We start from the raw sequence: 26,977 nt of genomic DNA, 5'->3' as shown, positions 1-26,977 counted from the left end.
GGGCAGTGGTTTATACCTGGGGTGGCTATACCAGCCTGAGCCCAGGAATCAGGAGCCAGCAGCTGATTCCAGCTGTCTCAAGTGACAGGTAACCCTGGGCAGGTTACATCCTCTCTGAATCACCGCTCTGTCACCTGTCAGATGGGAAAGCCGATTGGATTTCTCTGATTCCAATATTCTAGTTGGGTGGGATTTGTACTGTGTACCCTCTTGAACGAGAGCAGGCTCTTAGAAGGCAAGCTATGAGCGAGCTGGGTCTGTTCAGCCACTGGGCCACTCCTGAAAATTCAGAGGATGTGGATGACAGTGGAATTAAAGAAGTCCTTTCTGGTGCCCTGGGGCCCTGGTCATTCTGGAAGAACCCCGTTGAACTGGTAGGTTCTGCTTGTAGCAGGTGTGGGGGAGGTATTTGACATAATAGTGGCTGGAAATAATATAGTGTTTTGGGGATCCAGAAACTGTACCACTGGGATTCTGGCTTAATATTCTGAGACTGTATTCATTTGGGCACCCCGACCATTTTCCTTATTTTGGAAAGTTCGGTTAGGGTGGTAGCCAACCCATGGAAGCCATGGTGACTAACTGAAAGAGAAATCCAATGAGAATTAGTGGGTTTTTTTTAAAGATTAGCAGTTTTGTATGGGATGGAAGGAAATAGTGGGGTCAAGGAGGAAGAAACCCAAGGAAGAGACTGTTGTCAAAGTTCAGGTGCAGGACAGACGCCAGCTGCTGTCGGGCTTTCCTACAGCACCGGCTGAAGACGAGAACAACAGGATCTACAGAGCTCTGAGGTCAGCTACCACATTAATGCTCAACATCAGAGAAATGTAAATTAAAACAACACTGAGATTCTACCTCACTCCAGAAAGAATGGCCATCATGACAAAATCAAATAACAAATGCTGGCCAGGGTGCAGGGGAAAAGGAACCCTTCTCGACTGTTGGAGGGAGTGTCAACTAGTACAGCCACTGTGGAAGTCAGCGTAGAAACTCCTCAAAATGCTGAAGCTGGAAATTTCACTGGACTCAGCTATTCTCTTTCTAGGTATCTTCATGAAAGAGTAAAGACCTCATATTACAGTGATATATGCATGCTCATGTTTACAGCGGCACAATTCATAATAGGTAAATCTTGGAAGCAGCCTATATGTCCATCAACAGATGAATGTACAAAGAAAATGTGGTATTTATGAACAATGGAGCACTACTGTGCCATAAAGAAGGATAAACTTGAGTCATCTGTAGGAAAATGGATGCACCTTGAGACCATAATGCTAAGTGAAATAAATCAGACACAAGCTTAACTATTGCATGATTTCTCTTATATGAGAAACTCAAAATATAAAAAAGAGCAAAATAAGAGATAGGTAATAGAAAACAGGGAGATGGATGTTTTTCCAAAGTGACCAGGAGATGGAGAGGGGGAAAGGAAGGAGATATAAAAAGAATGAAGGTGAGTTATGAGCATGTACCAACTTCCCATGAGGAAGTGACCACTATGTACTCTAAAGGTGGACTATTAAAAATAAAAATTAAAAAAAAAAACCACTGGCTAGCAAACACACATGCTAGGGAGGAGCTCACCACTGTACGGAAAGGGACGCTTCCATTAGGCTTTGATGATGCTTTGCAGATTGTGGAAATGAAGTTGTTGCTTAATACCCTAAATAACAAGAAAAGAGACCAAATCTGCCTAAGGGGTCACATTGGGGTGGGAAAGGGAGATCAGAAGGAACATGTTTGAAGGGAATGAAATAAAAAAATAAAACTACTTCCTGTTTATACCTCGTGATGTCCAGCTCCAGTATGAAATGTTGTGGGAGTAGTAATAAACAATGACAACAACAGCAATAATAATCAGCCTTTGTTGACCACTTCAGGTTGGGGTGGGCACTACTATTTGGTAAAGATACATTATTTTATTTAATCCCTACAAGCACCCCACAACCCCGTAAGAAGATGCTATTAAATTTAATCCCACTTAATAGATTAAAAACTGAATCTCAGAGATGTTAAGTAACTTTTCTACAAAATACTCTTAATAAGCAGCTAATTTCAGACCTTATACAGCCCATCTGAGGCAGTAATAGGGTGGCAGTCATAAAAAGAAGAGAAGCAAGGAATTAGTAAATGAAATCTCTTATTATTCACTCTAATCCAGGCATGGATGACAAAAGGGATAAAAAGCTATGACACAATTTATGTACATGATACCACTTTGGCTGCTGTACAATCCACAAATAGCATTTGTTCCTAAATAGAAAGCTACTAAACACACCTCTTAAATAATTTGGTTTTGGTGTTTTGCTTTTGTTTTAAAAGAAATGCTTCCTGAGCATTTGCAATTAGTTTTTTGGAGTAGAACCAATATATTAATTTGACATTTATGCCATATCAGTGTTCTGCTCTGGGTAGGGTCTTTGACAGAAGTAACTGAGTACACATTTATTGTTTTTGTGATGATGTCGCTTTTTAATGTCAACTTCAATTCAAGAATAATTTCTACCCCGTGAACTCCTTGGAAGAGGGAAAGTTCTGAGCCGAGAATGTTCACAGACAGGGATCTGGCACATCTAGGTCCTTGTTACCTTTTAATTGAGCACCTACTAGGTTCCGGGCACTGAGGGCAGTGTTATGCTTTTGTGATAGCACAACCCTTTTTATGTTGTCTGTTCGGTGTTCACCACGTCTCCTTTTGCCATCTAAAGGGATTCTGACATTTGGTCTTCAGCTTTGCCTCTTCTCTGTGCTCTGAGACTTTGCTCAGGCATGTGTGAGACAGAGTGGGACTGACAGCCAGAGGGACAACACTAAGGGAGGAGAGGTGTGACTGGAAGGCAGTCCTAGAGGCCCAAGCTGACTTTCCACCACACCATGTGGTCCCATAGCCACCTGGGGAGCAGGGCCGACTCCCAACCCTCTCTGCAGTGGGGCTTCTGTGGACTCTGGTGTCAGACACAGGTGGAAAGGCTGGTCTCTGATGTTTGAAGAAGAGAAATGGCTGCACTCTGGGCCCAGAAATTGGGCGGGCCTGTTGTCCTCAGCCTGCTGGTAGGCTGGATGGGTCATTCTGAAGTCCAGTCACTCTGCTTGTTCACCACAGAAGGTAGGCTCACACTGTTGCTAGCATTGCTCTGTGGCCATTCATCTTTCTTAAAATCAGGTTTTTGGACTAGGTTGCTGCCTGACAAGAAGAAGGGAAGCATAGAAGCTTTCTTCAAGCTGTTGGCCAAGTGGCTGTAGCCCTTCCGACGGACGGCCAGGCTGTAAACGAAGAAGGTCTGCACTTGCTTTGGAGAACTATCATTTGAAATGGCTTGAAGTAATGTTCTCTTTCTCTATCACCATAGAAACCATTATAAAATTTCTTATAATACCTCAGAAACAGGACTCACTACTCCTATGGAATGGATATGGGTAGAGACAACCTCCAAGGAAATAAAGAGCTCTGTGACAGAACCATACAGTGCCCTGGAAGAAATCTCCAAGTCACTGTGGACACTGAGTCCGTGAACAAGTAAGGGAAAGAGGCTCAACAGTACTCGGAGGTGGTTTCGTAATGGTGTCCAGATACCACTTTCTACAATTGGACAAACTTTCTCTCCTATTGAGGGAACATGGCACAGAGGTGCTAACAGCAGACTGGTTTCTTCTGTATTCAGGGAGAGCACACACTGGGCCATTGCGGACCAGCCAGGAGTTGTATAAAAATGATTTGACAAAAAGAAATAGCCAGTGTGCTGTGCCAAAATTTGGAGTAGTCTTCTTCAAGATGAATCATATTCCATTCCAAAATGTCAAGTAGATTTAGTCACTTTAATCTTTGAATTAGACAAAAACTTGACACTTTTATAAACACGAAGGGAAATGACAAGTATAGGTCCCAGTACGGACACATTGGGCCGGTTGCATGGCTAGGGGTAGCCTGCACCTCAGTTTCCTCATCCCCATCTATTTACGGGAAGATTAAATAAAATAACCCATGTCAGCTCCTTAGTACTGCCTTCAGTATTTAGCGAGCACTCAGTGGTGAATGTTAGGAAATATTAGTTATCAAGAGTAATAATGAATAGAAGAACTGATAAAACATGTGCTCGGACCAACAGCTATTGCTAATTTTTACACCCTTTCCCTGGAACCCACAGTCAATGTCTGATCTTAAATCATTGAGAAGAGTATGCCTAGGGAGAAGGTAAGCCCTGATCTGAAAGGTGCAGTCAATGCAGTTCCTGTACAGCTCTGACCTTTCTGGGACTGGTGAATCTCGAAGTTTCAAAGTGCCATAGGCATCCTCCTTGCAGCATTTCCTCCTGAGGCCTGCAAAAAAGTCTGTTTTGCTGAGACCTTGGGCCTGATTTCCAGTGGGAAAGGGGCTGGGGAATTTGGCTTCATTTCCAAGTACCTTTGCACTTTTCCCAGTTGCAAGAGCCTCCAAGCTTCCCCGGATTGCCTCGTTTCAATGACGTGGGATCTTTCAAAGGGAAAGTAATAATTCCACCGAGAACTTAGCATTTCTGACAGCCAGCCTCCCACTGTCCTCCATGCTTCATAAATTATGCTGCCTCTGAGTGTGAGCTGGGCAGCACTGCTTTCCTGGGCCCTCGTGAGTCATGGTTTCTCTTAACTCTGTCAGTGCCTCGTCAGCAGAGCTGTTCTTTTTGGACAGAATGTGACGACGTCTGCTTCTTCCAGGGCAGCTTGCAAACTGGGTACTGACTTTTATGTATCAAATTTTTAAAAAACAATTTCAAGGTGACTAATAACTATTAGCAGTAGGAGTTACTTCCAAATTCAGAAAACATTAGCATTTAATTAACAATCTGCTGTCTGAAAATACACTGTGACCCGAGAAGCCAGTCTGATGATCATGTACTCTTACTGTTAAAGATAACTAACAAACCAAAGAGTGGTGCTGTCCAGGTCAGAGATGGAGAGCCTATAATTAATAGGAAGTGAAACTAAACACGTGCAGATCCAAAGGTCAGCCAGCACACAAGGCGACTGAACCAGCTTCCGGCTTGATAGATCACAGCAGCTCCTTCCCAGCCCAGCCCACCTGTGGGCATTAGAGGGGGAGGCTCAAAGTGAATGAGTGAAAACCCTGAACACCCTTCACCTCTGGAGCACCTGTGTAAGATGCAGCATCTTAACATGCAAGCATAAATCACACGTTCTTCGGAATAAGTTCCAGCTCCCCACTGCTTCCGGCACTTCTCAGGAGTCTTCCAAGACACAGGGCGCTTCCTCCCTTGGGGAGACAGGAGCATGTTCCTAGTGTTCCCAGCATTCCTCTTACTTCTGTGTGCCTAGAGGGGTCTGTAATAGCCTGAGTGCTTTTTTAGGCTTAAGGATAGGGAGAAAGAGGAAAGAAGAAAACATTTGCATGGGATATGGATGCACAGAAAGCCTTTTAGGGTTCAGGGAAGCAAATTCTTAAAAAGCTATAGGATGAAACCAACAGGAATGCAAAAGGAGACTGAAACAAAATAGTTGTGTGATTATGTATGGACAGCACAATGTTTGTATTGTGATGAGAACCACAAGTTCTCATTGCATTTTACAGTTCTTTGATGATTCATGCACTAGTGGGAAATTTTTAAGTGGAAGGGCCTCTGAAAGGTGTCCTTTTGCTTGTGATAGTGGTCTTAGCATGTAGATTCTCATTCATTTCTAACCTAAATATGCCCAAAGGAGAAACCTTTCAATCACAAATACTTTTCAAAAAGAAGTGGCTCCTTTGGGGTGTGTGTGTGTGTGTGTGTGTGTGTGTGATGCCCTGTACATTGTATGATGTTCTGCAGTGTCTCTTTCACCTATTAGAAACCAGAAGCACTTTCCAGCTGGGATACTCAGAATGTCTCCGTTTGTTCTGTCTCCTGAATCACAGCTCACTTCCAGGTGAGAAGTATTCCTGGGAACCAGACTGATCTTGGTTTCTATCCATGGCCTAGTACTGTGGGATCCAGGTTGGGCTATTACTCTCTATGCTCAGTTTCTTTATCTTATAAAATATGAAGTGTAGGGAAAATTGTGAAAGAACCTTAAATGGTCTAAAAGTTGAAGGAGAATCTTCACTGGTCAGCAAGGGATACAGATCTCTAGCATATTCTTTTAAGTTATCCGAGTTGACGAAGGCTCTTATTTCTATCGTCTTTAAGCTACTTTACAATTGTATAACTTACAGAAAAGTGATCATAATGTCAGTCTTGATTTGATGATAAAAAGTCCAAATTGTGTCTGGTGGGATCCAATTGATTTTGTTTTGCATTTGGAAATTATCAAGTTTTTCCTGGATTTGGATCTAGTTTAAAATTCATTCAACATTCCTTATCTGACTACCTTTGTGTGCTATGAATTCCCCTTTGAATCTGTTGTAACATTGTAGCGGTTCCCTCATTAATTAGTGAATTAAGTAAAATCTTTGACATGTGTTTAAAAAGGAAAAGTGGTTGCCCTTACAATGATCTGCTCTTGCTTTTTGAGATGAAAACATGAGATGCTTACACAGGGACCTCTAGAGCAGACGTCTCCAATATCACATCTTCTCCAGCCAAACCACTTCCTTCCTGATTCCTTAAAGCCCTTGTAGTTTGTGTACGCATTAATCAAATAAATGAGGAAAAGGAAGTGAGGACTTGAACATAGGGGTCCTGTCCATAATGTTATTCCCTTCTCTGGATTCCTTGTTTATGCTGTTGGAATTTCCTAGGTAGATGTCCACCTAAAGCACTTAACTCTGTTGGAAAGAATATTTGGAAAAGGATCTCTGACACCCAGCAGGGCCACAACTACCTGATTGCGTGCAAAACTAAAATCACATTATACGTTAATTTGTGGGAGTTAGATTTCCTACAGAAGTCATTACTATAAAAAACCAATTGTACTGTTAACTGCCCCCATAGTGTTTCATTTCAACCCACTTACTAAGGTGTTCCAACATGAGCCTGTATCTGGAAGGGATTCGGGAGTGAAAATATACTAAAACCCCTAAAGCATAGTCCTGCATTCTAGGAGAAACTACCTTTTTCTTTTTAGTTCTCTGCTCATAATTTGCATGTGATCTTGGGAATCCCAGGGATCATCCGGAGTCTCCGTCCTTGTCTACAAGGTGGGTGGACCATAGCACTTCCAGGTCAGCTTCAAGATTCCATGGTGCCACAATGTTGTCTCTATAGTGTTTTCTTGAGCGAATCATTGTGTTTCATGCAGACACAAGTATTGACATTATGTATTGATAATCCCTAACTCTCTACTCCTCCAGGGTTATGACCCCCTCTCCTACTTTGGCCCTGCCTTACCTTTCTGCTCTGGTCCGGTAACAGAGTTCCCATCTGGGAACTGGAATGCCAGCTCCGTTCCCTACCCAGGAACAGCCTTAGCAAGTCTTCAGCCTCTGCCTCCTGCCCTACATGAGAGTGTGTTCGAGAGCATGTGCTTGGAATGTGCCCTGATTCCTGAGGACAGAGGGGTTTTGTATTGTCGAGGTACCCTATTATTTTCAGGCCCAAGGGATCCTCCTTCATTGTTTCCCTCTCTGCCATTCCTTGCCCACCATCTGCTCTTCCTTCGTGGCTGCATGTTTTGTCTTTGACTGTTGAGGATCAGGTCAGCAGCTGCAGAAGAACTTGATTAGTGCCTTGCTTTTCCCGACAGCATTGATCTGGGCCGTGTCCCTTCACTGAGGGGGAGCGGCGCTGCTGAGAGGGCTGTAGCCTAGTCAAGGTGAGTTGGGGCAGTCTACTCAGTCGTTACTCTTGCCTCAGCTGTTAATTTGCCTAAATAAGAACTGGCTGCAAATTTTTATTTAAAATCCACTGCCTGATGGAGACCTTGTGATGGCAAGATTCAAAGACAATTTTTATTGCTAAGTTATTTGTCCTTTGAAAGAAAGAAAATTTGATGTTTAATATTTAAACAGCATCTATTTTGCCAAATTATTTGATATCTGTTGTTAACTGCATAACCATTTAAGGTCAATTTCTAGAGACTTTCCCCTACATTTGAAGCACTACAGGAATTTATTTGTAATGCTTCTGCATGAAAAGTTGCCAGCCATTTCTTACCATGGTGGCTACTGCTAGCAGATCTGTTCATTAGTAATGAAATAAAGAAACATTTTCTATTTTGATGGATTTTAATTTTCCCATTATGTCAAACTGCTTTTTTTTCTTGGGGACAAGAATAAATTCTTTTCATCTTTAAAATATTACCACTTCTTTACATTTGGGAAAATTGAACAAAACTTAGCACAAGGAAATGCACTGTCTCTGGGTGCAGAAGATAACTCCGAGCATTTTCATTCCATTTTTGTCTTGAGGTTCAGGAATCATTAAAAAATGCATGCATGCACTTGGGAACAAACCTGACTGAGAGTCCATCTCTCTGTGCATTTTAAAGATGGTCCTTCAAGACCATCCCCACCTTATAGAGCCGAAATGTTCCAGCCCAACAAAGTGGTCAGATGGCAGATTTTATTGCTTGAGCAAAGTGCAGCTGCAATCTCCCTGGAGCCCTGGAAAATCTACTCAACTCATTCTTTTCACAGGACCCAGAATTCCTACAAGTCTATTCCATACTGAAATAGGAAAAGGCATGCACACACTTCTAAGGCAGTATAATACAAATTTCAGGTACAACACAAAATTGTAGTTCTATGAAGGGAACCCAAAACCCACCATACTGTCAAATAAGCAAATTCATTCATGAATACTTAGTGAGGACTCAACTGTGGACTAAGAATGAAATATCTTTCTTCCATTCATTGTGTACATTTCCAAGGTTAAAGGAGACCTAAGCACTGGTGTCTACTTTGCTTTGCCAAGTGACCCTGGGAAGACGATTACCTAGCTGACTTGTTCATTAAGTGTAAACGGCAAATCTGTGATTCCAGATCGAAGGAGATGATGTGACAATACCCTAAAAAGTATGCAGCTACGCTCGTTTTTTTATTGCAGTTGGAGATGTATTTAAAGTGCCTGCTTTCCTGTAAGTCTCCTCCTCCAGTAACTGCCCACACCCAGGACCCTTACTAAGCAGGTGGGCATGGTGGCCACGTTTGGGCCTCCCTGTTTGGTGACATGAGCCAGGGTGGACACCTGACCAAAGACACCCAACAGCAGGAAGGAATCATATTCTCCTGGAATGAAGGACATTCAAGAGTCTTCTCAGATGGTGCTCTCTTGATGCGGGGAAATTAGGGTCCATGATGGCCAGGGAGGGAGAAGCAGTTCCTCTGCTCTAGGTCCTTAATCTCATCCAGTCCATGGGTAGACACTGATTTTTTTCCTAAGGTGGCCAGGAGATAGATGGCCCATTATAACCTCACAATAAACTTCCCTTGAGTGGCTTCCCCTGGAAACCAGCAGAGCTTTGAGTGAAACAACAGCACCACAACTACACTGGGCATTACCAAGAACACTGTAGATCTTACCATACCAAAAGCAAATGTTTCCAACTGTCCTCTGCAGCTACCAAGATGAAACTTTCCAGATAGGCTTTTCAAAATGTAAAATATAGACTGGACCATAAACGATGTAAAAACAGGCGCAATTTGCAGCACAAAGATTGATCAAGCTTGAAAATGTGCCTCAAGCAACACAGAATCTGGTATTTTCTTCTGAAAGATTTCTCTCTCTCTCTCTCCTTCTCTCTCTCTCTCTCTCTCCCCCCGCCCTGTCTCTCTCATCCTCCATGTACAAAGTCTTAGCATTCACAGAAGATAGCACAGTATGGCACAGACAGTACGTATCTCACAGTTAGACACGGGTTGAAATCCTAGCACCTCTAAAGGTGAGCTCTGCGAACTTGGCCAGGTTACCAGACTGCTCTAAGTCTCCATTTCTTCACCTCTCCTTTAAGAATAGGACTGTTTCCCTTTCAGTTTGCTGTAAGGAATAAATAGGTGATTGATGGAGAGAAAATGGCACATACTGGTACTCAGCCAATGTTAATCTCTTCTTTCTCCTTCCTCGCCCCCATTACTACTTTACAGTCACCACAGAATGCCGCTCCACCTTGACAAGCGGGATTTGAAAGAGAACAGAAAAGACCTGCCTCTTGACTTTGTCAACCAGAAAGTCTCCCTCATTACTGTCAAAAGAGGAACATAATAAAGCTGAAAGTAAGACTTCAGGTGGTAGGGGCTCTGTCTTACCCTTTCGGGCTGCTGGAACCAGATGCCACAAGGCCGGAGAGTCAAGTCCGAGGCTGGCGGGTTAGAGCCTGGGGGGACCTGCCCGCCCGTAGGTCATCCCCCTTGCTGTTGCAGGGCAGGACGGATGAGCTGTCTTGAACCTAACGACCACCTCCCCTGGGCTCCATGTCCCAACGCTGAACTTGGGGTTAAATTGCACCATGTGAATTCCAGGGGGATGCAAACACGGAGCCCATAACTGACAAAGCCTCCTTTCATGCCCATGTGCATATTTCGGTCAACAGATCACTTTCCCAGGGAAGTAGCGTCTGGTGCCAGCACATGTCCCGGCCAGTGCGCGCTTGTGTCTACAAGCACTGGCCGTGCACAGCCAGCAGGGTGGCTTTTTCATCAAATAGATTCAAGAGCAACCTGGTAAGTAGATGGGCTCATTTGTATGAGGCTAGCGAGAAAGCTTCAGGGGCCAGGCCCACTGCTTCAGGGTTTCCTGATCAAATCTACTGAGCTCTGTAAATGATTTTTCCCTTACATGAGGAAGATGCTTAGCAGGGAAGCCGTGTGAGAAAGGCATGGTGTGGCCTCACAGGAAATGATTCCTAGAGGCACCTCCAGCCCTGTTGCTCTGAGCAATGCTGTGGCGGGAGGAGTGCATTCGTTCAGACGCCCAGTTCCCCATGGGACAGAGAGAGCGAGGAATCTCCTGGAAGCAGGCTTCCGTGCTTAAGATGCCTGTCCACCAAGAATTTGGACTGCATTCACATAGGGGGCATGGAAAGAAAAGCAAGGAAGGGAGTCATGCACCACTGGCTCCATCGGTGCTCGATTACCTCTCAGGCAGACTTAGGGAAATGTCTGAGAACCATGAAACACTTTTCCAGAAGACCCAGGCCGGCTCCTCCATCCATGTCCTGGTGCCAGGCCCAAGTAACCTAAAGCAGATACAAAATATAAAGACATGTGTATGTTCTGAAAGAAGAGCTTTATTAAAAATGAGTCCAAACATCAACTCTACCCTAAAGTACATTATATTCCTTTTATGCTTATGGTCCTTTGAGGTTCTGGAGAGCCATAACTCTGTAAAGAATAAGTGCACAGGACATGCTAATTCCACATGAGAGGCCACCCACCCTGACAATCAAGGCTAGGCAGGTGACTGAAATTGAGGAATCTGACAGCATAGCAAATCTCGAAAACGCTAATCCACCAATCCACAGTTTTATTCCAACCTCTGTCTATTTAAGGTCAATTTGGAAAAGTTTTCAAGCAAACTACTCTAAAACTAACCCCCTTTTCTATCTTGCTATCTGATTTGTGTTTAAATGAGTTTATGATATAAGCATTACAACTCTCTTAAAAAAGCGCTCCCCCCACCAACCCCCCACTAATTTAGGTTAAAAACAAAGTAATGGCAGCAAAAGTGTCTTTAAGTTTTGCAATAATCCTTCCAGTACTTCTGCATCCCAAAAGGCTCCAGATGTGACCAGCCACTGCAAAATGGTAAGTTGTTTATCAGCATTCTACAATGGGAACTGGCACCTGTAATTTCACTCTTTTTTTGCATCAGCATTATTAAAACACCTAAACAAATGACCAAGTGAGGGTTTTGTGCAATCACACAGACACCTTCGACAGCTTTGGGGTGAAATGCTCCGCAGGTCACCTGTCTTCCTGAAGGTGACGGCCACTGCTAGCAGCTTCCTCCTCTTATGTCTGTGAGCAGTGCCGCCCGCCGGCCCGCCAGAGCTTCCTTCTATAGGGAGTTTCTGCTGTAGCTTGGGCTGGAAAACAATGTTGTTCTCTGGGAAAGAACTGATGGTTGATCGCTTTGCACCATGCAAAGAATCCCAGGGTGCTTTCTTTATAGTCTTTCATGTCTTGATTTTCCTTTCTCTCCCCTCTTTGTTAATAGTCATCTGTACCCCTTTGTACACCTCAGTCTGCAGTGAAGATTTAAGAAATAAACATCTTTGAATCGTGTGATGACAGCAGTCTGTGAAGTCGGACATCCCTCTTCACCTGACCTCCTCCTCCTCCCCCTGGGCTCTGCTACATCTCCCCAAGGTTGACTTAGCTGCCAGCTCCAGCCGGCCCTGTCTTTCCTGGTGTTTAGAAACATGACAAGCACCTTTTGCTTGCTGCCACGTTAACAATGCAGATTACTAGAACTTTGCTTTTGCCTGACTACTGATTTCCAGCCCTATATAAAAGCAAGCTGTAATTTGGTCCTGACGTAATATCAACCCAGGCTAGAAGTTTGCTCTGAGAAAACTTTCTATTATTTATTCCTATAAAATGATTACCCACTCAGATGCTTAGAAACAGGCCACTTAAAATAGTCTACTTTTGCAAGGCCTTGGCGTGCATGGCAGAGGGAACCAGATGGGGAAATGGGGGCGCAGCACTGAATGACTCACCTAGGATCACAGACCAAGCCAGCGCCACATGGGCTAGGGCTCTTCGTTCCTGACAGAGATGACAGTCAACACAATGCCCTCGACCATGTCACCTTGGGAGTTGGAATGTCATAGAATTCTCCTTGCAGGTTTTAGTGGTGCTCTGCTGGTTTTGTTTCTGCTTCTCACTGATGGCAATTAGAATATCTTGATATAGTAAAAGAAGTCAAGTTGGAGGATGGGCTGGCTTAGGTTGTACCAGAACCTCACTGGTTGATGTTTGCAGCACTAGGAGCAAAACCGTCTGATGAATGCTACCTTCATTTCCTTCTGATATCCTTCAAACTGTCTTTAAATCAGTGATGGTTATACTGTTTCTATCCCTCCAACTAGCTTACTGCAAAACAAGCCTTCCACTCAGCAGTAGACCCACTGCGCACTGGTAGGGGAGTCTCTCATTGGACAAGCAGGGCTGTAAAGTATGTAGGAGAATGGAAAGCAAAAAGATGGGGAGTGGCCACATCCATGGCCCAACATCAGACCTGGTCACTGTGACAGGGACCATGGTGCCCCTGGGACAGCCGTGTGGGAAGCCACTATGTCAGAGTGGGCGCCAGAGTTTGGTATGCTTCTCCTCAACAGGGTGTTGGGGACTTCACCCCTAGTCCTCCACAGGTTACTTTGTTTTAAGGGGCAATTTTCAAATCCAGAGCCATCTTCAAAGATCTTAAAAGCTAAGTTCTTTAATGGGTAGCAGGGTGTCTTCCAGTAATTATTGTAAAGAATGAGTTGAATTCTTAAAAGCTGGAGCTCCAGATTTGGATGCTGATGAAAAGACCTCACCTTCAGCACTTGCCTCAGAGTACGGGACCCTGGGGAGCAAAGAGGAACCTGCAGGAACCAAGGTCTCCCCTGAATCTGTGAGGAGACTTGGAGAAGCCCGAGAACCACCTGCCTCTAATTAATCTCCTCTGCTGTATTCCCGCTGCACTCACACACTCGTAATTATATTTATGATTGCAATTGTACTATATTACCATTCAGATCCCTTTACAATAAATACCATGGCGACTGGAACCTCATTGTTATGAAAGATGTCCCAGCTTGAGCCAACAACTTCCTCATTTTAAGTGTGTTCACTAAAAAATCCTAGCACCGTGAAGTAGTTTGGATGTTTCTTCTATTCTGTTGCAAAGGACTTTGACCTTGTTGTGTTCTTTATCACATGAGAATGTAAGGATCTTTCACCAGACCATGAGATCCTCCTGAAACTAGTGCCCAACACAGTTTCATACCTACTAGATGCTTAGTAAACACTAGAGCAAGAGGCTGATTTAACACAATTGGATAATGAAATATATTACAGCAATGCTACCAGAATCACAGATCTGTAACTAGCTCGGCTGCAACCCTTCGTCATTTCCATCAGTGTCCAAATGAATTGAGTGTGAAACTGTAGGCCTGATGTGCAATATTCTGAACTCTTATTCATTCTTGATGCTTTCTTCCAAAAAGGCTTCATCTCAACCAGGAGCAAAAAGGCTGTTTCTGCCACCACGCTTCCGCCTCCACTGGCTTTCGCTGGCGGGTCTTCTGGCCTGTGATATTTGTTTCCACGAAGCTGTTTTTATAGCATCAATATAAATTCTTTGTTCCTAGTGGTAAACAATTCTACACAGACACCACTGTTTCACAGTATGTTCTTTGTATGTAAACTATGGCACATACTTGTCTACTCTTTTGGAAGTCCTTATTTTAAAAAAATAGTGTCAGGGAAAATAAACTTTTAAATCCAAAGACATAAATATGATAAGCAAAAACTGGTTCTTACCCTGCATGAGCGGGTTCTGTGAAATGAGGAGTGTGAACGGAAAGTGGCCTCAGGAGCTAAGAGTGCCAGCTTCCGGTCAGTGCTTTGGGAATATCTGCTGCACGCGAGCTCCCAGCGAAGTCATGTGTAAGAAGAAAAGATGTGAACATGGGCGGACCCCATGTGTTTCATGATCATTTCTTTCATTGCTGGGGGTAGAGAAGAAAATGGTTAAATAAAAGGAATATGCTTGAAGTTCAGATTAATAAATTCACTTTGTTCTGCAAACTAAAATGGCCAGAAAGGAAGCCACGTAATCAGAATTCTGGATTTTCCATACCGGCAACTTGTATGAAGGTAACTAGATACTGAGAAAACATTTTGTTCTCTCCTTTGGGTATACATACATATTTAGAAAAATAAGAGTCCCTGGGTTCAGGGATGATGGTTGTACAACTTTGAGAATATATGAATTAAGTAAGGAATGATATATTTTTAAAAGGTTGAGTTCTACAGAATGTAGTGTATCTCAAAACGGGTGGCACTGTGGAGATCATTAGGTTTTTCTCATCTAAGTTCCAAGCTAGACACCCGTCACCAGTCCCAGAGACTGCCGGGGAAGGAGGTCTGTCTAATCTTGAAAGAAGCGCAGGGTTCTAAATTCAGCTGATAAACAATAAACAAGGGAATAAACTTTCAAGTGAGTCAAGTGCGTCACACTCAGGCCTTGGCACTGCCCCTACAGCCAACCCGCTTCCTGGGTGCTAATGGCGAATGTGACTTTGGCTCCGAGGCACCATTCAAGCCTACAGTCAGGCCTGAAAACGGGGTGACTGACGAATCGAGGACTCTGGCAAATGACCCATTCCTGAAAAGCCGCCGGGGTGCGACCGTGCGCCCGAGCCCGGTGGGCTCTGACTCTAATAGACCAGTTTTACAGCATAGTTTGAGCCAGGGAACACTTGCCCTAAGTGTTGCCACCAGAATCAATTGTCCACCTCATCAAACATTTATGCAAAAAGGCGGAGTGTAGGATGCCACTGAAGGAAGACAATTGTTGCGAACGAACTACTCCATGCCGGAGCTGAGAAGCCTCCTGTAGTACTCAGCAGGTGCTGTGTTTCATATTTCAATACGGCAGCGGTAAAGAAAGCGGATTTCACTGTAAAGCAGGCTCTTCTTTATCGACTGTTTGGCAGCTGCCCGCAGGTGCTGGCCAATCCCATCCTTCACGACCCTGTGGGGCAGGAGTGACCGTCCGCATTTCAGAGACAGGAGTCTCAGGCTCTGGGAAGGGTCATTTTCACAGCCCGTGTGCAGCTACTCCTCCGCAGAGCGGGAGCTCAGCGCCAGCACTGTACGCTGTAAGCCACACTCCTGACACAGCGCCTTTCCACAACCAAAAAAGCAAAAAGTGATGCTGGCATTGGGCCCTGTTTGATCACTGGCCCAGAGGAAGGGGCTAAGGTCCCCATGAACGCTGAGAAGAGAAATGACTGTAACAAGGGACGAAACAGAGCCAGGCTCAAATCCCGACTCTGCTGTGTGGAACTGCAGGGTTAGGCAAGGCACACAGCACCTTGGGGGCTCTGCTCCTGGTAGAACAGTGGTGATGAGTTACAGCATGGAGCTCCTAGGATGCTTTTCTGTAATAAGCAACAAAAGCAAAGGAAAAAATCCCACTTGGTACACAGTAAGTGCTCGACTTTACTGCCATTTTTAATACTTTTGTGGACAAACTAAAACTTGACGTTCGCTTCTACAAAATTATTTTCCTTTTTCCATGTCCAAATCTCTTTTACCAGGCTTAGTTTTTAAAGTTATATTTCATTTAGTAGAGGAGAGAATCCATTTTCTCTCAAGAAGGAGCTGAATGAATGATCATGCAAACTTTAGTCTTCTACACTTTGTAGGATTTGGGATTTTATAGGTTACACTGGAAATAACTCCAAGATTAGTTTAAATAATGCACTTAGCATTATTATTGTAGTTGATTTTTTTGTTGGAGTTGATTGCTTATAATAATTTAAGGAAATTATCACCTGGCCTCTAAAATTCCTTCAGATTCATATCCCTGGCTAGAAAGGTCCAGATTCATATCCCGGAGCTTCAGGTGACAATAAATGGGACTCTGTCTTCAGAAGGTTTGTAACCCTGTCTCCAGAGTTCTCAAAAGTTCGAGGGTGTGCTTGGGAATCAAAGCAGCGCTGGAAGGTGGGTGTTATACTGAGGTTGGCCCCTTGCTACCCAGGCGCCTGCCATACATGGCCTTCTGGGGCCACCACTGCACACGGCTACAACCCAGGCAGGGCCACGGCCACATATATGCCTTGGTTTGGTTTGGTTTATGTTGCATCCAATGAAAATTTTTTCCCCTAAAGAATCAAAGTCTTAATGTGCTGCTGTCCTGCTCCAAGTGTCTCCAACAAGTCTAGGCAAAAAAGATGCCCCAACTCTTCGATGTGGCATCGCAAGCCACTTAGGACTCACCGTGCTTTCTTCTGTGGCTTCCTCTTCTCCCACTTGTCCCCTCTGGCCCTGTGGACTGTGGTAGTGAGGGAGGACTAAGGAGCCCTGCTCGACTTGGGGTCTTCCAGACCTCTGCCTGTGTCTCCAGCATCCCAGCCAGAGAGCATCTGTAGGCTGATTACCCACGGTGTGCACAATGATCTTGTTTAGAGTGGATCTAAGTTTCCATCTTGGGTTTGGAGACACCCTAGGCGGAGCTGGTGCAAGTTCAGGAGTCTCAGATCCTGTGGGGGCTGAGTGTCGCCTCAGTGCCATCTTGCATCCCACCTCCAGGGCTCCAGCCAGCTTAACGTGGCGCCCGGGGAACATGAAGGGCATCACGGAGGCGAGCCGCTCCCTCCGTGACCTGTTCAAAGCCCTTCTTTCAGGATGGGGAGTGACAAGCTAGACTAACTTTCTTCCTTTTGTCCAAGGGCTTTCTTTTTTTCTTTTTTTAAAAATTAATTTTATTGACACATTTTAGGTATACAATATAATGCCATTCATCATTGGAAATTTGTACCTTTACATAATCTCTCTTGGTTCTTATTTTTTCCCCACTCCTCTGCCCTCCCTTCAACCCCTCCATCCCTCCCCATTTACAAAGACTTTTTTTCTATTTTTTCATTTTCTCAAATTAATTCCATGCCCTTCTTTCCTGAGTCAGAAGAGATCAGCTTGGGGGATTCCAAGCTACAGTGAACTGGCCAGATCCAAAGCCAAATGGGTTCAAATTCAAAGTACCCCAAATCCACAGTGTGAGTAAATAGCCGGGTTGGGACGCGCTGTGCTGGGCCTCTGTGACGACTGCCCGCATCACGCAGAAAGGAACAAGTGACGCTCCTGTCGCTGGATCTCCGTGTGTATATCTTTAGTCATTTACAGTTTAGAAAGTCTAGGTTGAGATTCAAAGCATATCTAGGAAAGTAAAAATCTTTTGCTTTTCAAGAAAAGGATTAGCCCAGGGTACAAAGTTTACAAGTGGGGAAATAGCATTAATGCGTAGCTATAGTTTGGAACCCAGTGGTTGTTTTCTTGTGAGAAAACTCAAAGGCACTTAGCTTTGTAATCTGTTAGCATCTTGGGCCAGTAGTATTCAGGATCATTTTCACTCATAAGGAAAGGAACATCATATATTTAAGACAAAAATAAAATGACATTAAAATAGTAGCTTAATGAAAGGTTATTTGGTTTTATTTTAAAATCTTAAAGCACATGGAAACATTACCTTGAAATAAATATTGCTATTAACCTTCAGCTGTAAAATGATTTTCAATAATAAGACTATGGGTAATAACAAAGTAAAATTTCTAGTACAGATAAGAATGTTTAGAGACACTAAATAAGAGGTGAGACTATGTCACTGAAACAGGCCAGAGGGAGATGCAAATTAAAAATTTACCCAAAATAGAGTAGAAATCCATTTTATTAAAAGTTAAGCAAAAAGAAAAAAAAGGCACCAGCCACCCAAAGCTGCACACCAGTGATTTAATTGGAAAGGTCTTTTCTTATAGACAGGATTAATTCTAATTAATGGAAAATTCAAATTATGTTTATAAACACTAACAGAATGCTAGCACCCCATCTCATGTCCCTTGCACAGCCCGTATTTGGAAGGCACTTCATGAAAGACAAAGGTCCATTAATTTAGCTAATTCTCCATTTTATAGATGAAGAAACTGGAGCATAAACCATTTATAAGACAAACAACTGAAAATTTCCAGAAGAGCAGAGGAAATCCCTTCCCTCAGTCATTTTCTTCTCTGCTCTTTCTCGAAGAGAGCGGCAGGAGAAGGAAGACCCTCGTGACCACGTCAGAAGCAGAAAAGCTGAGGAAGCTGCAGTGCCAGCGCAGAAGATGTGGGAAGAAATATCTACAAACATTGGAGATTTCCATTCGCTTCTTTCTGACCCTTGTAGTTTCTTGACCCTATAGTTCTGAATCTGAGCTTGGGCCTCGCCTAGGAAGAGCCTCTGCAAACAAAGCCAAGGGTTTGCAGGCCTGCTGTCCCCTTCTTGAGCACTGGGGAGCCCTTGAGTACCGTGGAGGGAGTGAGGCTCCCGATGGTTGGCACCAGCCGCCTGATGTGGCCAGGCAGAGCAGGGTTTCTTTATGCAGGGCTGTCCCGGTGTCCTGAGGTTGGGCAGCTCCCGACCTCACATCACGGTGGGAGAAAGCTCTGGCCAGGAGGTGAGAGCAGAGTAGCAAGAGATGCAGACATGTACTCTTAGAGCTCTAGGAGGCTGAGGCAGGAGGATTGCAAGCTATTTAATCCCCAGTCCTCCCCCTGACCAAAACACACATAAAAGACAAAGCTGGTGAAGAAGGAAGGACTGGTTGGTGACAGAGGCCTGTGCTATGGCTCTGTACCCTGTGGGGCGTGGGTCTCCCCAGAAGGTATCTGGATGCTGGAGCCTCACTCAGAGCTTGGGCTTCAATCTGGCTGTGGGTGGAGCAGAGCGGGAGGAGCTACCTTGTCCTCCACTGCACAGGAGTCTGGGTCCAGGGGTGAAGTAGGTGTGCAGGAAACATCTGTTACTACCCGTAAATGGGAGTGAAGGACCAAAGGACTCACTCCGTGGGGAGAAAGGTGAGCTCCGCAAAGAGCCTCCCTGGAGAGGCACCAACAGTGTCTCAACTGCAAGACACATGGCTCTCCCTCTCTCTCCCTCTCCCCCCGTCCCCTGTCTCTCCGTCCCTCTCTCTCCCTCCCTCCCTCCCTCCCTTTCTCTCTCTGTCTTCCTTCTGGCCCTGGGTTGGATCTAGGCCCTTCACACCAAGCCACATCTCCAGCCCTTTTTATCTTCTATTGTGAGTCAGGGTCTCGCTAAGTTGCCCAGGTGGGGCTCAGACTTGCAACCCTCCTGCCTCAGCCTCCCCAGTGCTGGGATTCCAGGCCTGCAACAACCATGCCCAGGTGAGATTTCTGGATGTAGGAAAGGGGGCAACACTACTTGCTTCATACGATGATTATGATTGAGCCTTTGGGGTCCTTTCATTCCAGGGGAGGAGACAGGAAAAAAGACAAATCCTGGTTGGTGTCAAAAAAGAAACCAAGGGCCAAGGTGAAGAGTAACAGAGTCGGAGTTCCGACACACGGGAAGGAGCTGTGTGGTTCAGGAGAGAGAGAGACAGAGAGAGAGAGAGAGAGAGACAGAGAGAGAGAGTCAGGCCAGGTCCGAGCCTGGTGCTTGGGAGCCGATGGGCCCACCCTGCCAGGGCCTCTCTGGTGCAGCAGGTGAAGCCGAGGAATCTGAGTGAGGTAGCAGGACAGATAGAGCAGGAAGCATGAGGAGAAAAACCTTGGCCGGCCGTGTGCTCGCCTCTCCTGGCCGGGCAGGGACACTGGGACAGGAGTCTGCACTGGAAGAAGAGGCGAGAGCAGGGCCTGGGCTCCTCAGAGATTGCAGCCTCCGGGAGGCCCGGACCTGCCTGGTGGGCACGCACTGGCGTTCTCATCCTCCTCTCTGAATTACAAATAAGCTCGGCCAAAAGGTGCAATGGACGAGAAGGACAAGGAGGGAAATGAACTGAGCAGCCCAAGCGGCCACGAGGAAGGGGAGCCCAGGGAGGGAGAGGGGTGCGGGCCCGAGAGGCCAGATTTCTCCTCCCTCCCTCCGGCGCGGCGCTCCTGGACCTCTGCGCTACATCCGGGGCAGCCTCACCCCTCGCCAGGTTGAGGGACCCCTGCCCTTCACTCTCCTCGGTCCCCGGGAGGGTTTTTCAGATGCGCCTTCCGCTCACAGCCCCCGAACTTGGCCAGGAGGAAACACCTTGTAGCTGGCCGAGCCCAGCCCGCGGGGAGAGGGTGAGATGAACACCTGGTCTGACCCGACCCCGGGGCTCAGAATCATGGCCTCGGTGGAGAGGGGTCAAAATAACTTTTCTGTACCCCGAGTTTTGTAAGGTTGATGGTCGTTAATGATTATGGATTCGATTTATAGGACCAAGAGACAGTTTTTAAAAGAAAGAGAACAGAAGAGAAAATCGTAGTCAGGTGTGGTTGTCCTGTGCCTGTAATCTCAGCACTCAAAGGCTGAGGCAGGAGGGTCCCTGAGAGGGATGGAAATGCACGGAAATGTGTGTAAATGCACGCACACAGGTGCGCACATACTGCGCGTTCACTGCTCATGAAGTCAGATATACTGCTTGCTGTGGGTAGCAATGTAGGAAATTGGAAAAGTACTGACAATTTAGCTTTTAGCTCCCATTCCCACTGAAAAGTAGAAAATCAGACTAAGATCCTACACACGTCCGTGTTCAGCGCCTTAGTTTCAAATCGCCTGTCCTGGAAGTTTTCAGGTCTGTCCCCTCCCCTCGCCTTTCCTCCCGTCTTTCCTGATCTCTTCCTGGCCTCCCTTCCCCACTCCTGCTCCTCATGGCATCGGAGCCCCCCCCTCAGCTGGAGGTGGGCAGGCCACTGTGCCACACTCCATCACCCCCGGCTCCGCCCCCTGATGGACTGGTGAAGACCGGCCACACTGAGTACTGAGGTGCCCGAAACCATCCAGGCACCATAAGCAGGAAGCCTTTCCCTCGAGCTCCTGTTTCGCTGAGAAAGAACCTGCCCGGGCAGCCCCTGCTCCCTGGGAACTTCGCCGAGATGGATGTGTGCACTACATGGAGACAGCGAAATGGAAACAAATCAATGCATCAGTGGAGTGGAAAAGATTATATCACACTCTGTCCGACGTTTTATGGCCCATGGCCAAGGGTCCTCGGTGCCTGCCCAGTCGGATCCCCGGGAATCTTCCCAGCACTCTCAGAGCCAATTGAAAATGCAGCACCTCACCTGGTCAGGACTGCAGGGCCTCAGCCCCAGGGTGCACGACCCCAGCACTGCTGTGACCCCGGGCTTTGACAGCACTGGGGCCAGCACCCGAGATTCCCCAAGCTCCTGCCCAAGTTTCCCGTGTAACGAGGAACCTGAGGAGGGGATGAACTAGGCCTCCTGGCTATGTGGCCCGGAGGTGGGGAGGGAGTCTCCAGCCTGCAGGCTGCCCCGCTGTGCTGTGCCAGCGTCCTCTGGAGAAACCCAGTGGGGCAGGGCCGAAGGGTCGGAGTCGCAGGGAAGGAGAGTCCACCAGCAGGAGAGCTGGGATGCGCTGTATCTTGCAGCTGTCCTCTGCCTGCGGGTCCTGCAGGGAGGCAGCAGGGGGCCGGTGTTTTTAATCCCATCCTTGGCCTGTTTAGGTAAGGCTCACCACATCGTGGAGGGGCTGTCTGCTTTCCTCCACTGATTTAATGTAAATCTCGCACATAGAAACCCCCCGGAGCACTCAGCGTAGCATTGGGCCAACTGTGTGGGCGCCGAGCCCCAGCCGAGCCTATGCCTCCATGCATCCATCGTCAGTGCCCCGGCCCCTCGAGGGTTCAGGGCACCCATGCCAGTAAAGCTGTTTCTCAACTCTGGCTCTCATTCCAAATCGCCAGATTCAAAATGTCATATTCTGGCACACTGTGCATTACTCAGGAATTTAAAGATTGCTTGCGGTTGTAATTTCTTCTCCTTATTTGACATGCAGAAATATTGTAACGCATTAGGGAAGGAATGAAGTGGGGGTCTTGCTTCTGTCCTAGAGCCTTTTGTATAAGTAAACATTCAGAATGCAGCTGGGCCTGGTGCAGCCTGTGATCCCAGCACTGGGGAGGCTGAGGCAGGAGGAGCACTGGGAGTTGAGGGCAGCCTGGGCTACACTGCAAGACCCTGTCTCAAAAAGCCAAGAGAAAGAAAGAAAGAAAAGGAAGAAAGAAAGAAAGAAAGAAAAAAAGAAAGAGAGAGAAAGAAAGAAAAGAAAAACTATTCAAGTTGCAAAAAAGCTTTTGCTTATGTGATTGTCTTTCTAGATACTATCCTTTAGAGAAATACGTATCATATTTGAAATGAAAAAATAAGACATTTGAAAATATTTAGGAATTTGTTTCAAAATAATAGTGCTAGCAAGTGTGCTAGCATAAATGACATATGTTTATGTAAAATAACTTTCCCCAAACAAAAATAATTGGTAAGAAGAATGTCATTTGTCTGCAAATCTAATGCCGGCTTAGTAAAAGACAGTGCGATTCCTAAATTTAGCAGCTTCTGCATGGAATCTGTTGCGTTTGTGTGAAAGTGCGTAAAAGGGAACCCAGCTCCACACAGGCTCGGGGCTCCCTGGCCACACTGCGGGAGCCCTGGCTGCCTAGGGGCACGTCCTGTTCTGTGCTGCAGGCCCTGGGCCATGGCTCTGCTCCTCCCGACCCACCCGCTGAGCCCCCTCGCACGCACCCGTCAGTCGCTCTGGGTTGCAGCTTGCTGTGTGGACCAAGAAAAGGCACGAAGGCATGGAGCAGCCTGTACGGCACACCCGGTGAGCAGCGCCCCCGACCACTCCAGTTCAGTCAGCCCTCGCGGTGCTGGAGGAGCAGGACGCTCTCTGAGGAGTGGCAGTTTCATCGTGGTGCAGACCCGGGGCCTGTCCTTACACAAACTGCGGCGGCTGCAAAGTCATCCGTCTGTTCCGTTGTTGACCAAAACATTGCGGCTCAGGGCTGTGCATCCCGGGAAGAGTTGGTTCCAGGTGATACCGTGGATGTTACTTCCATTGCAGAAGGGGACCCCGAGCCCCAGGCGACACTCCCTGTGCCGCCCACACACACCCTGAGAACTTCTTTCCTATCATGGGTGCAGGATGCGAAATCAGGCAGCCGCTTCCCCAGTTAGCCCTTCATTTGAATGGACGGGGTTCTTTGCTTCCTGTGTGCTGTTGTATATGCTCAGTAAAGCGCGCTTAGCCTGCAGTTGCTGCTTTCTGTTTCCGTCTGCGCTGGTCCTGCACTTCGGGGCGTGGGGTGGAGAGAGCAGGGTGGGTGGTGCAGGGGCTGATGGGGGAAGGGGAGGAGCCGAGGGTGGGCACTGGTGGGTGGTCGTGACTCAGTTTACACCGGAAGTGGAAGGAGAGGCGAGTGCTGGCCACACCCACGGAGGTTAGGCCTGGGGACCCCTGAATTTCCATGTAGAACCCTCCCACCCAGCTGTGCTCAAGCTTCCGCCCTCTGACAGGCTGGAGGAAGAGGCGCAGAGCGGGCTTTCACAAGCCAGTGCTAGTGGGCGCTGCTCCTTTTGACAGAAGGAGGAAGGAACTGAGGCTGAGGGCCACTGAAGCCCTTGCCCAAGGATGCGTGGGCACTCGGAGCTGTTTGTGAGGACTGAAGGGAAGAACTGAGCAGAAGGGCAGTGCCTGGCACAAAGCGAGCTCTCAGTCAGCGCTAGCTTTCCTATGCTTGTTCTTATTGCCTCCTGCCACGGTGCCCAGAACGCTTGTCACCTCAGGATCGCTGCTCTGACCGCCCGACTTAGTGCCTGGCACTGAGCGAGATTTTAGAAGACACAAGCCAGCTCTAAAGCCAGTATTTTACGCAGTACTCTAAGGGTGGAAAGATGATACTCCCTTGACTTTATGTCTTAGCTGTTCTTTCCTATAAGACTGTCTGAATAAAGCAGGCTTTTAGAAAATAAGATAATCATTTAAAAGAAAAACTTACGAAGACTCTGACTAGTAACTCCACTTCCAGGAATTCACCCCACAAAATATTCTACTTAATTTAGGATTGCTAGCAAGAATGAAAAATTAGATAGTGAAAAGTCTGCTGATAGAGAAATGGTTATAGATTTTATTATACATAGAGGTGGTACCTCGGTTTACAGACTTAATGTGTTCTACAATTTTGAGGAAGATGGCTACGCTTGTGTTTGTGTGGATGATGACTTTGGTCTCGTTTGTGACCTAGTGTGGAATTTGAGAACAGAAGCAAAATTTTGCTGCACACTTTTGTTTGTGAACTGAATTGTTTGCAAACAGAGGCATTCATGAACTGAGGTGTTACTGTATAATACTGAATATTATGCAGCTACTCAAAGGACAAACTATGTATCCAGAGGTGTTGAAAAGGAAATATCTTAAAGGTGCCTTAGGCAAACAAATCAAATTTCAGGTTATATTTAGTATAAACTCAGCCACATAAAAAATTAAGGTCATCTGTATATAAATTAACTGTACATAAATGATAAAAAGAGATGTAGACAGCTGTACACCAAACTATGAATCCTGGTTTATTGGAGGGAAAGAGACTAAATAGGAATGAAGATGATAAGCAATTTTTATTTTTTACTATATATGCTTCTGTATTAGTTGCTTTACAGTGAGGGTGTAATTATGCATACCTTGAATAATTTAAAATAAACCATTTTTCAAAGAGACTTTGGGATTAGCTATGGAGTTACAGAGCCTTAACATGTGTGATTCAGAGTTTCCAGTAGCAGAGCTCAGAGGGGCCTGGTAAGTCTCAAAGGGAGAGAATGGGAAGAGAGAGAGAGGGAGAGAGGGAGAGAGAGGAGAGGCTCTATATTAACACAGTGTTTCCTCTGTCAGGATCCTTAGCAGTTCTCTTTTCAGATAATTTTTCTCCAGTGGCTGAACTTGCAGCATTGAACTTAAGGGGTCCTACATCCCCTGGCTAATTGGAAAAGCCGCTAGATTTTTGAGCCAACTATATTTGAATGAACCTTGAATCCTGTATATAAGCCCAGGCTGGGTTTTAGTTTGTCAATACTATGCTTACTGAGCCACTTAGTTCAATTGGCTAAATCTGTGGTCAGCATGAAGTAAGCTTCAAGTTGTTAACCTCTTATCCTTTAGAAGCGCACGTGTGTGCGTGCATGTGTGTGTGTGTGTGTGTGTGTGTGTGTGTGTGTGTGTGTTGAGGCACAGTAGCTTTTGGTAACTGGAGCTAAGGGGGAATGGACAGGGTCTTCTCCCAATAGTTTTCTCCCAGATTTGCAATTTACTGGAGCTGACAAATTCTTTTCAGGGTAAAAGTCATTAATACCTTAGCATCTGTTAATTCAGTTAAGCAATAGTCTCGCTTTCTTTCCTGATAACTAAAATTTAGGGAATAAGAAAACTAGAGAGGAGGGAACACTTTTTAAAAATTTTATTGAGTTTATTGGTACATTCAGGTACACCTTATGATCGCATTCACATTGAGAATTTGTACCTGTACATGACGTATCTTGATTCTTATTTTTCCCCTTCCTCTGCCCTCCCTTCAACCTCCCCACCCCCCATATAGGTAAGCTTTGTTTCCATTTTTTTTCCTTCATTCATTTTTTCCTTTTCTCTTCTTTCCTTTCCTCTGCCCCTCCTTCCCCAGGTCCCCTTTCCCTTTAAACATTTTCTTCCTATTTCACATTATCTACTATATATTTTGGCCCTCATTTACACCTTCAGTTTCTCACACCAGAGAAATGATTCAGTATTTACACATGTGTGTCCTACTTATTTCACTTATGAGTATGGCCTCAAGGTGCATCCATTTAGCTATAAATGTCTCTAGTTTATCTTTCTTTATGGCTGAGTAGTACTTCATTTTATTAAAAACCCGCATCTTCTTTATTGTCTCACCAGTTGATGGGCACTTGGGCTGCTTCCAAGCTTTAGCTATTACAAACTGTGCTGCCATAAACATGAGTGTGCATATGTCACTGTGATATGATGATTTTAATTCTTTTGGGAACATACCCGGATGGGAATAGCTGGGTCAAATGGGACACCTAATCCTAGTTTTTTGAGGAATCTCCACAGTGATTTCCACAGTGGTTGCGCCAGTCTACACTCCCACCAGCAGTGAACAAGGGTTAAAAAAACAGACACCCCCTAAATTTAAAGACCGAATTCAAAAATGGGCATCTGAAATGAACAGACATTTCTCAGACAAAGAAGTAGAAGCAGCAAATAAATATATGAAAAAATGTTCAGCATCACTGGTCATTCGAGAGATGCACATGAAAACAACACTGAGATTCCATGTCACCCCAGAAAGAATGGCTGCTATCATGAAATCAACCAATAACAAATGCTGTCGGGGCTGCAGGGAGGGGGGAACCCTTTTCTGTAGTGCGGGATGCCACATTTGGGTTGGCCAGAGATCCCTGCAGTGGTTTGGGACAAAACGGGCCAGGATTTGGATTGGGTTTGTCATTGGCTAAGTTTTGCTTCCTGGCCAAATTTCCTAACCTGTCAAGTGCCTCAGCCATGAGATAGGGTTGGGCTGAACCGCAGGCCCATTATAAA

General features: G+C 45.8%; 1 long non-coding RNA gene across 2 annotated transcripts in view; it reads right to left on the bottom strand.

The window, feature by feature from the left end:
• Positions 1-23,836, bottom strand: part of LOC147826626 (uncharacterized) — a 33,165-nt gene extending 9,329 nt beyond the window's left edge. Inside the window, exons 1-3 of one of the 2 annotated variants that reach the window (XR_015439010.1) lie at positions 23,134-23,836; positions 14,378-14,565; positions 10,154-11,082 (exon numbers count right to left, since the gene is read on the bottom strand). This is a non-coding gene — a long non-coding RNA (uncharacterized LOC147826626). Of the gene's footprint in view, positions 1-1,942; positions 11,083-14,377; positions 14,566-23,133 lie in introns of those variants that run through there. The other variant, XR_015439009.1, reaches the window with a different exon arrangement.
• Between the last annotated feature and the right edge of the window lie 3,141 nt (positions 23,837-26,977).

This window comes from Heterocephalus glaber, unplaced genomic scaffold, assembly GCF_053883595.1.
Source record: "Heterocephalus glaber isolate CG9 unplaced genomic scaffold, H.glaber_assembly_v1.0 deba00001465, whole genome shotgun sequence".
In the NCBI taxonomy this organism is placed as follows: Eukaryota; Metazoa; Chordata; class Mammalia; order Rodentia; family Bathyergidae; genus Heterocephalus; species Heterocephalus glaber.
Note: the sequence above shows the minus strand (reverse complement) of the source record. Positions and strands in the feature narration are given on the sequence as shown.